Source organism: Staurois parvus, unplaced genomic scaffold (genome assembly GCF_062004578.1).
Source record: "Staurois parvus isolate SC_StPar_1 unplaced genomic scaffold, SC_StPar_1.0 ptg000018l, whole genome shotgun sequence".
Taxonomy (NCBI): Eukaryota; Metazoa; Chordata; class Amphibia; order Anura; family Ranidae; genus Staurois; species Staurois parvus.
In genome coordinates, this window is record NW_028317814.1 from 2,030,994 (window position 1) to 2,042,591 (window position 11,598).

At 41.3% G+C, this 11,598-nt stretch overlaps 1 protein-coding gene across 1 annotated transcript in view; it reads right to left on the reverse strand.

Moving 5' to 3' along the window:
• CHLSN (cholesin) overlaps positions 1 to 11,598 on the reverse strand; it is a 523,051-nt gene that overhangs the window by 309,759 nt on the left and 201,694 nt on the right. The gene's annotated exons all lie outside the window — the stretch shown is intronic.

Sequence of the window (11,598 nt, forward strand, 5' to 3'; positions counted from 1 at the left end):
AGCTGGAGCTGAAGTCTCTGCTCGGCAGCCGGGAGGGGAAGAGAAACACACTTCACGCTGGAAGCCCGGCCCTGACGTCACCGCCCTCTGTCGCTCCCAGCGCGGTGCAGTCACGCATGCGCACTGCTCTCAAGCAGAAGACTGTCTGCCACAGAAGGGAGGGCCGTGCGACAGCCGCATTTACACAGACCAGGGAGAACGCGCCGCAGTCACGCATGCGCACTGCCCTCTGCTCTCAAGCACAAGACTGTCTGCCATAGAAGGGAGGGCCGTGGGAGGGCCACATTACACAGAGCAGGGAGGGCTGTTGGAGGGCCGTATTAAACTGACCCCCGGGCCATAAATGGCCCGCGGGCCGGACTTTGGACATGCCTGGGTTAGGGTGTTAATAATAAATTAACAAATAAATGTAAAATAAATACACAAATAAATAAAAATAATCATAAATAAAATAAATAACAGGTAATAATAAATAAATAATAATTAACCCCTAACCTTAACCCCCTAACCCTTAACCCTAAAAAAAATCATCAATAATAATAAAATAATAATAAACACCCTAACACAAAATAAATAAATATTACATTATTATTATTACTAATAATTTTTTGGGGTTTGGGGGTTTACTTATATTGTTATCATTATTATTAATATTCATAAATTATTTTTTTTCTTTACGGTTAGGGGGGTTAAGGTTAGGGGTTTTTACTATTATTTATTTATTACGACATACTATTAATTTATTTTATTTATGATGATTTTTATTTTTGTATTTATTTATTCATATATTACTACCATTTTTTTGGTATGTTTTTTCACTTGAGCAGAAAATCGCGCAAAAATGTGTGACACAACACGTGACTTACTCATTTTCATTAATTTCTATGGAATTAAAACCGTGCAAATCTGCCCAATCCGAGCGACAAAAAAAGGTGCTTCAGGCGACGTGGAGTACAGATGTGAACCACCTCCGTTGAGAATAATTGATTTTTTTTTCTCCTCAATCATTTTGGAGCTTTGGACTATGAGTCACGCAGGTGTGAATGGGGCCTTAAGCTAGCAATACATGGTTCTTTTTTTTTCTGTTCAAATAGCAGGCTGAATGAAAAAAAAATGATCTGATTTCCCCATCCACACATTCATTGTGAAAGGAGGAATCTTTCCCCCTCTGGTATTTGGATGGCAGGGGGGCCCCAGTGCAAGGGTGTTTTTTTTGTAATTCCTGGAGTTGATCTTTATTGCTATCAACAGACTGCATCTTTTTATCTTGTCCATTGTTATACTCTAATTCTATTCTGACTGGAGTATGTCATTAAAAATGCGAAAAAGGGCAAACATATTTATCTTCATACATTGTTGATTGACCCCATTCTCACATTATCTCACACCTGAGATCAATAAAGCCTTCTCAGTTTACCGGATTTACATTACAGCGTCCTTCACTGCTAGGGGCACAAATGTCACCCACCTGTGGCTGCTCCAATATCAAAGAGGATTCAGAGGAAACAGAACTCTTCCCACAGCAGGATGGAATCCAGATCTTACACATACACATTCTCTAGTTTACTTTTAATATTACTGTGTGTACTGTAGGATTGTATATATAGGAATATTACACTAATCAAGTATGTAGACCAATACTGGCCAAGCACATTGCAGTCTAACTGTGTAATCTGTGCTCTGCACAGCCATCCAAAGCAGTGTGCATGAGCTGACAGGGAGGAGAATTGTTTTATTTACAAACAGTTCTCCTCCACATCGGAGATGCTCGCCAATCACCGGGTGCCAGCGAATAATCACTAGTCGGGACCAGAAATGCAAAATCACGTGTGTGTATATATACAGTTGTGGCCAAAATTATTCAACCCCCAATGCTGTAAAGGGGTTTAGGGACTATAGTGTACATTTGGAATTGTATTCAGAATCAAATCCTACAAGGACGTTGTAACTACCCAAATGCAACTAAAATGACATCAATTGTTTATGTAATACAGTAGTAAATGGTTCTTATGTGGTTTCTTCATTGCCACAATTATTCAACCCCTTAAAGACTACCACTCTGAAGAACAGAGGTTCATACAGGTGCTTTCCATCAGGTATTGAAAACACCTGTGGATGTCACCGAGCAGCAATCAAGCATAATAAGCACCAATTAGGCAGCTTTAAAATGACTGTGATACTCAGCTCCTTCTAGACATTTACTGGTGTGGTTACAAACATGGTGAAGGCAAGAGAATGGTCCAGGAAGACAAGAGAAGAGGTGATTTCTCTTCACAGGAAGGGCAATGGCTATAAGAAGATTGCAAAGATGTTAAACATACCAAGAGACACCTTAGGAAGCATCATTCGCAAATTCAAGGCAAAGGGCACTGTTGAAACGCTACCTGGTCGTGGCAGAAAGAAGATGCTGACTTCGACTGCTGTGCGCTACCTGAAGCGTAGAGTGGAGAGAAGTCCCCGTGTGACTGCTGAGGAACTGAGAAAAGATTTGTCAGATGTGGGTACAGAAGTTTCAGCCCAGACAATAAGACGCACACTGCGTAATGAAGGCCTCCGTGCCAGAACTCCCAGGCGTACCCCCTTGCTGTCTCCAAAGAATAAGAAGAGTCGACTGCAGTATGCCAAAAGCCATGTGGACAAACCACAAAAGTTGTGGGATAGTGTTCTGTGGACTGATGAAACAAAATTAGAACTGTTTGGGCCCATGGATCAACGCTATGTTTGGAGGAGGAAGAACAAGGCCTATGATGAAAAGAACACCTTGCCTACTGTGAAGCATGGTGGAGGGTCAATCATGCTTTGGGGCTGTTTTGCTTCTGCAGGTACAGGGAAGCTTCAGCGTGTGCAAGGTACCATGAATTCTCTTCAGTACCAGGAGATATTGGATGGAAACGTGATGCAGTCCGTCACACACCTGAGGCTTGGGAGACGTTGGACCTTTCAACAGGACAATGATCCCAAGCATACCTCCAAGTCCACTAGAGCATGGTTGCAGAGGAAAGGCTGGAACATTTTGGAGTGGCCATCGCAGTCACCAGACTTAAATCCGATTGAGAACCTCTGGTGGGACTTAAAGAAAGCAGTTGCAGTGCGCAAGCCTAAGAATGTGACTGAACTGGAGGCCTTTGCCCATGAAGAATGGGCGAAGATACCCGTAGATCGCTGCAAGACACTTGTGTCAAGCTATGCTTCACGTTTAAAAGCTGTTATAACTGTAAAAGGATGCTGTACTAAGTACTAAGATTGAATGTCACTTGGGGGTTGAATAAAACTGATAATGCTGTGAGCACAGAAAAGACATTTGTGGTTATTTCATTATAACTGTTATGTTATATTTGTCTGACCTACAAGTGCCTCTTTAATGTAAATGTAAGCAAGATGACTGAATGATCAAAAGCAATGTCAAACTGGCCAAAACACTCAATTTCAGTGGGGGTTGAATAATTTTGGCCACAACTGTATGTGGTTTTGCGCACCTATGCTGCCCTGTTGCAGTATTTATGCTATAGGGTGGTCAGGAAGTAGTTAAACCCCACCTAGGTTTTATAAACACAGCTGGCTCCAGCTCTCAGACATGTGCTGAAAGGTGGAGCCAGCTATCAGTCAGGGAGTGAGGTGGATGCTGACAATATTGTCAGGATCCTTCCAGAGCCTGGCGAGGATCTGCTCCATCAGCTGATAGTGAGGTACAGCTGACTCTGGATCACAGGAGTCCAACAGTAAATGTACTCCTGTGACCAAGAGAAATATGACCAAATAAGCTTTGGCTATACTTCACTTTTAAAATGACAGCAAAGCCACAAATGAAGAGCAAACATATAGATTGTTGCTTTATCAATAGTCTCATAGTATCTAAAATACCAACAACATTTGTTTAAAAAATAAATAAAATGGGGAGTCCAACATATTTGATTTTTCCATACTGCAAGCATATCCTAAAAAATCTTAATACCAAAATACATTATTAAAGCCGATGAACAGCTGAATACACAGTTGGAACACATCAAAGTGAGCTCTCTTACCAACCAACAGATTTGTAATTAATAATATGTCAACCCAAAATTTCATATTTCTGATATATGCATGCTGTACCATGTACTTGTATGAAAAGGTATTCTTCCTTTGTGTGAAATCCTTGCTGTTCCTGCCAGTCCTTCTGCTTTCCTAATAGAAACTGACCACACTAGGCATTAGAACAGCGTGGTCAGTGTTCTAGCTGTGCAGAGAGCTAATCCAATCATCAGACTTCTGCTGACACCCCCTTCCCCCCCCCCCCCCCCCCGAACACCCATTCACTGGGAATTTCAGTGTGCTGCTGCTTCTCCTCCCCCAATTCTCTTAGATCCTTAAGCAGCTGAAAACAGAGGGTATGTTATTACAAAAAAAAATGGTGGAAACGGTATGTATGTTTTTTAATATGTATGCACAACTGTTTTGCCTTTCATTTATATTTTAAACTGAATGGGTGGTATTACAAGGTGAGGGTTCACATATACTTTAAGTTCAGCCAGACTTTGTGATCCAGTCTTCCCTACAAACAGTTATGGATTGTATAAACAAAATAGAGATAGTGAGCGCTCCTAAAAAAAAGCTGCTAAAACACCAAAAGGCACCAATAAAACCTTCAAAATAGACCAGAAATAATATAATGAGGTCTAGCGCTATGAATGATGGTATTATAGTATATAATGATAAGCCATAATAGGTATGCAATAATGTCCTCTAATAAAGTTCAAATACAGATGGATATGAGAACAGCTCCTTAAGATGGTAAAACGACAGCACACAAGCTTGTGACGCCGACCAATAGATAAAGTGCGCACTCACAGGAAGCGCATAAGAAAAGCACATGTGATATAACCATCAAGGTATCTGTAGATGGACAGGTCAATCCAGGTGAGCTTATCCCCTATTCCCCTATGGTGTAGTCATCAAGCTGCGGTGAGTTGTCTGTTGGATCCAGAGGTCCCTTTAAAGGTAGGTATGGTGCTCAGCCTATATGCTCCTGTTCCTCTAGAGATGATGAGTCGCTGGGGTAACCTGCAGGCTTAATAGCTCCATATAGGAGCCAAAAAACAGGTACCCATAGTGTAGTAGGTTCAAAGCTTTATTTACATAAAGTGCAGTATGCAGAGTGTAATGACATCCAGTAATGTATCACACTGACCAGAGTTAAGATGGCCGCCAGGCTTCCTCCAGGCTCCGGTGGCAGTGTCACGTACTGTCTGGTTCCTCCTGAGGCCTTTCGTGCAATGGCACTTCATCAGAGTTATGGATTGTAGGCTGGTCCTGGACTCCCCTAAGCCTGCTTACTGGAGAGTGATGGAGCAGCAACATGGTCACCTTTGTGTTCCCCCCCCCACCCCCCCCCGTATGTTCAGTGTGGGTTTGTCAGTGCAGTGCAAAGCAATAGCACTATGATTGCCACTTCCTTAGCATAAGCCCTGCAGGGGATTACAGGAGAATATCAATACATTTACACTACTGTGCTAGTTTTATGTGAAACCACATATAGAAAGAATTGGTATTCACTGTTCTTTTTCATTGCAGTGTTTCGGGAAGTGGTACCCTTTTTAATGACTAACTTCAAACCTAACTCCATTTGAATACAAGGCTTCCTCTGATTGGCTGAGGTGATCATGATAGCATCCTCCCGCCTTATTACCTCAACCAATCAGAGGGAAACCTTGTGTTCATTGATGAAATAAAATGCTTCCCGGGAAGTACTAAGCAGCACTCAACAAAACGTAATTTTGTCCTGGAAGTGGAACAGAAGTTCCCGTACTGATGCCATCACACAGTACTGTATACTCTGTGTAGCTGATGCTACATACACAAGACACTCGCCGTTGTGACTGGGCGTCATATGACAACCTGTCAAAATGGGCAGCGCAGTGGCGCGATCTGTCACTGGCTGTGTCCACGGAACACAGCCAATGACATATCACTACACCAGCCCATTATAACCTCTGTGACCAATCGCAGCAGATCACATGTCAATTGTATACAATGGATCCTGTCATGCCATCCTTTTATACAATTATGTTGTTAGCTGTGACTGGTCAAGAGAGTCACATGATACAGACAGAGCCAATCACAGCCCAACTGTATCGTGATCAGCTTTGCCCAATCACAGCTAATCACAACAAAAGACTGAATGAATCAGTTTCATTCAGTAACAATGATTGCAAATATCAATTAAATGCATTGGTATTAGCAACTATAATGTGTTAAAAAAAAACACAAAACAAATCCCGATCACTTGCCCAAAGTAGTTCAATGTTACTATGGTAACATTGTATTGCTTTGGTCACCGTGCACTGAAAAATAAAATAGTAAAAAAAAGAAAAAATGTAATAAAAAATAAATAATACAAACATTTGAAAAAAAAATACAAATTCAATTATTATTTTCACCAAAGAAATGTAGCAGAATATATTTTGACCTAAATGTAAGAAGAAATTTTATTTATTTGCAAAATTTTATAACAGAAACAAAGAAAAGTGCAGTTTTTTCAAACGTTTCAGGTGTTTTTTGTTTTATTTAGCATAAAAAATCAGTGGTGATTAAATACCACCAAAAGAAAGCACTATTTGTGTGAAAAAAAAGTATTAAAATGTACTATGGGTACAGTGTTGCATGACCGCGCAATTGTCATTCAAAGTGCGACAGCGCTAAAACCTGAAAATTGGCCTGGACAGGAAAGGGTTATAAGTGCCTGGTATTGAAGTGGTTAAAATGGCTGTAAACCCTCACATATACCCAGTGAAGTGACTGGCCTCAGGTGATACACAGAGAGGAAACAAATCCTCCTATATAAGGTATACACGTTTAGCTGCAGTCTTCTCTTCTCTAGATCCATTCAAAGTCCAGAATGTTTAAAGCTTGTCAGAGCTATCAGAAAAAAGGGGGTGGAGAGCTGAAATTACACACTGCAGAGCTCAGAGAGTAGAATTCTGACAGCTGATTGAAGAGAAGAGACAGATCCCCCCTTCACACAGCACACAGGAACAAAGCTGAGGTTGTCATCAGCTGGAGGTCCCCTGTCACCATTTTTCTTCTAGTGTCAGGAAAACTTGTCAGAAGTGATTCATGCTGATAGCAAGGGAACACAAAGCAGCAAACAGAAATGACACTTAGTGCTCTTAATCGCAACAAATACACACTATAGAGCAGAGGTGTCAAACTGGCGGCCCTCCAGCTGTTGCAAAACTACAAGTCCCATCATGCCTCTGCCTTTGGGAGTCATGCTTGTAACTGTCAATCTTGCAATGCCTCATAAGACTTGTAGTTTGACAACAGCTGGAGGGCCGCCAGTTTGACACCTGTGCTATAGAGGGATACGCTTTGTTCATATTTCATGCCTGAGGTTTACAACCACTTTAAGTTAGTCATTAATCTTTCTGCATTAATCAGTGGCTAACATGGTACACCGTTCTACCACTGCCATTAGTGAACCATGAAGGGTTCACCTGCCATCGTGAAACAACGTTCTTCCCAATAACAACCACTCTTTGCTCACTGGCAAAGCACAGAAGGATGAACACAAACACATCTGTCAAGGTAACACTGACAGCTGTCACATACCATTTCAAATCTTCTAATAAATAGGGGTAGGTTGTAAAGCAGAACTAAATTCATCTATCCGCCGAGGATGGTGCCTTCCTCAGCAAATAAAAGTTTAGTTCCGCTTTTTCTACCCTTATTGAAATGAATTGTAAATGTACCATACACTGCACAGTAAGTGGCAGGCAGAATGTACATGAAAACATCAGTATGTCTGATTGAAGCTAGAGATGATCAATAAATGTCATTACAACTTTAGCTTTCTTTTGGAAAACAAATCCGTGTGTTTAGTTCTGCCCATTCTCTTGGTAAATATCAGAGTAACATCTGGGATAGGAGTGGAGGGGAATCTGCATGTATGTGTGTATATATAAAGCTACAGTAAATATGTGTTAATCCAATACAAGCTGTAACGTTGTCATCAGCAAAATCCTTGGAAATGTGAAATGGCAAAGTATAGTGTGCAACTCTCCTAAGGCTTACCACAGCATTATTTTTACTACCCAATTACACGTCTTCTTAAAAAAAATTCTTTAGATTGCTTTCAGCGCTGAGGAAGCAATGCATCACACGCTGCATATTATGGCTGCTGAATAAAAAGTAGCATGATATGGACAACACCTAAACTCTAACACCATAGAACAACCAAACGATTTACAACTCTCTTCTAGGTTTTATAACCAACACCAACTTTCCACCCTTGCGACGTCCTCTTTATTACATAGTGAAATGTTTGTCATTGTAGCTATTATCTGGACAATTAAGGATGCCAAGGACACATTTCTATGTAGCCCAATAAGCCTAGTGGAAGCAGATACAAAGATAACACCTCCTGCGCTCTAGGACTCAAACCAGAGGTGGAGGAATCAAGGAACCTCAAAACAATTCCACCAGTGCATAGAAGGATGTGCAGCTCTACAACAAGGCTGGGGAAGCCCAACTGATACTGTGAAGTGAAGCAAAGAGAAAAAGCGCACCAACCTTGCGCATTACCTCAGTAATTCAGTGATTTTATTAAATAAAATATATATACTCACAAACAAGGATGTAAAACAAGCATTACAGATCCTCATCAGAGCTCTGATGAAGAAGGGTCTCCCTTCGCAACACGTCAGCCTCACTTTGAGGGTCTACCCTCGTGACATGACTTACATTGGCTCTACACTCCCTAGTTCCTTTGAGGATCTGTAATGCTTGTTTTGCATCCTTGTTTGTGAGTAAATATATTTTATTTAATAAAATCACTGAATTACTGAGGTAATGAGCAAGGTTGGTGCGCTCTTTCTTTTTGCTCACTTCACAGCCTAATAAACCTACACGAGGAAAAAAATAGTCCTACTAAGGCAAGAATATCTGCTAAGTGTACCTTTATCTGACTTACTTGCAAAGGCATATTTATAACCATTTCAGCCCAGCTGCTTCCTGGATAGGAAAATCCCAGCATGGCCAAATGTGTATGGTTGGGACTATCTTCAGCCTTGGCTTGGACTGGACATTTAAGATACTGTATGGAAAAAAAAATGACATCACAGTTCACATGAATGGGTATATGTGGTCTGCCACAGTTAAATAGAGGAACACAGCAACCAATCTCTTTCTTCTGGGCAATGCCTCTTTGCCTCCCTTGAAGGCCAATCTCTCTATGGCAAAGTTTTGATCTCTGGAGTAGTTACTCCTCAACTCCAAAATAGTCTATGTCAAGATCAGTAAGGCAGTGTCCCACCATATGGGAGGTGCCTCTTTCACCAAATGAAGGGGGAGAAGCTCCTTCTCAGTGTAGTATTAGGACATATTTTATTGTAAAATCACAAATGGCAACTCATATTCACAAACTGAAATCTTGCTCTTGACATAAGGACCCGGGTGTTTCTATCCCATGCCCGTTTCTCTGGGAGTGGTTGCTGTCCAGTGTGCGCGGCTCAGGTGCTGAGAGATGTCCTCTAGGTTTTCCAAGTGCTGCTGAAACGCAACGTTGGACCACCACCGGCGGATGTGACATCACAATGGGAGGGCTACTAAATAATGTGTGACTACATGTTTTGTAGCATGCACACTCCTTTTTCAAGCCAAGATGGCTTGGTAAAGAAGTGTGCATGCTCTGAAATGAGTAGCTACGCCCTGCTGCCCTTCCATTGTGGAACTCTAGAAGCCAGCTATCAGCGTCGGAGCTTTGCACAATAGCCAGGGACCACTCACAGAGAAACGGGCATGGGATGGAGACACCAGGGGCCTTATATTTGTGAAGAGCCAGCTTTCAGTTTGTGAATGTGAGTTGCCAATTGTGATTTTACAATAAAATGTGTCCCAATACTACACTCAGAAGGTGCTTCCCCCTTCTTTATTTGTCTTACATTCACAGAGATTGCTTCAACTCTTGGGATAGCAGCTACTAGTGTTATGGACATCTGTGATTGGAACTTCTAAGGACTTAATTTTGGACTTTTCCATACTATAGTTTTTACTGTATTCCCCTTATTGTTGACTTTTCACATGTTTGCATCATTCACCCTTCTTTTTTTTGTTGTTGCCACTTTTACCAAGCTGCTCTTTGGCACCAGCAAATTTTTGCTCTAGGTCCAATCATCTGTAGTTATGCTCCTGCCTACATGTAATGCACTGATGCTGCAGGATCTTTACATGTGTAGCTAGGTATAAATGGGCTTTTTGTGATATAATTCCATACCTCTTTTTGTGAGAGATGGTAAGGAGTTCATGTAGTGGGCAGGTATTTATTGCGGACTTCATGGGTGGGGAAATTAAGTTCCTGATATGCCAAACTACCAATAACAATGTGATATTAAACAGACTTTAACAAAACCAAAAGCTGCTGACAGGTATGCACCTGCCTACACTATATTTCTCCTTCACATTCCCACCGACCATTGAGGTAGTTCATCATAATGATGGGCCAAAATAATTGTGTAGGGGCAAAAACAACACTGGGAATCTGCTTCACAGGCTTATAGGCTGAAGAGAGAAACACAACAGAGTTCCTAGGAACATTCCCTCCTTATGCTCTACAACCATATAGCACAGCCAGGATGGCTGGGTCACAAGACTATATGCCTTACTTTGCAAATATGCTGACAGGAAAACAAGTGTATTTAGTTGTTTTACGAATGTTTCCCCTTGGAGTACTTAAAGCTGAACTCTTGAATAAGCACACATTGGGGTAGATTTACTAAAACTCGATCACATAGAATCTGGTGCAGCTGTACATAGCAACCAATCACTTTCTAACTTTAGTTTGTTCAATTAAAATGCTACTAAACCCAGGACCCTGCATCCACTATATCTGGTCTCCCACAGTACACACAACATGGAAATTCAATTATTATAGTAAATATAATTGCTAAATACCTTTTCTCCTCAGCAATATGTATCAGTCTTGTGACTTCTATCAGTGTCTGGCCGAGCATTGGTTAAAGCTTGTAGGAGGAGTTTTCATTCTGTTCTGACTGTCCTATGAGGCTGCATGACCCTTGACCCTCTGTCTGGACAGTGCTTATTGGCCCTGTGCTATTAACATGCACCCTTCCAAAACGAAAAAAAAAAAAATTACCACCAAACTGAGCATGTGCAACTTGCCCCCAAGGTTCTGTTTGATAAGCAGATGGATTGGGGACAGTAAAAGAAGGGGAGGATCAGAGAAAACAGGATCAACAGCCTTTTTACACAATGCGAAGGATTAACCCCTTAGGTTCCACAGTGAATTTAACAAGCATGCTTTACTGAATAACTTTACTATTGTGGGTTTAGTAACACTTTCAGCTTTCACAATAAAACCTAGAAGCTGATTGGGTACTATGCACAGTCGCACCAGATTCTGTGTGCTCCAGTTTAAGTAAATCTCCCCCCATTTGTCTTAATTCAAGAGGTATGTGTATTCTTAACTGAATCTTGGTGTGGTTTGTGTATTTCTTGCAGATCCGTTCAGTAATCCATCGTGGCAGATGTTTCCTGTTTTAAAGACCTGGTCACTGCTGCTCTCTCTACTTGTACAAGGTGCCTTGCCTTAAACCTACCCCTCTT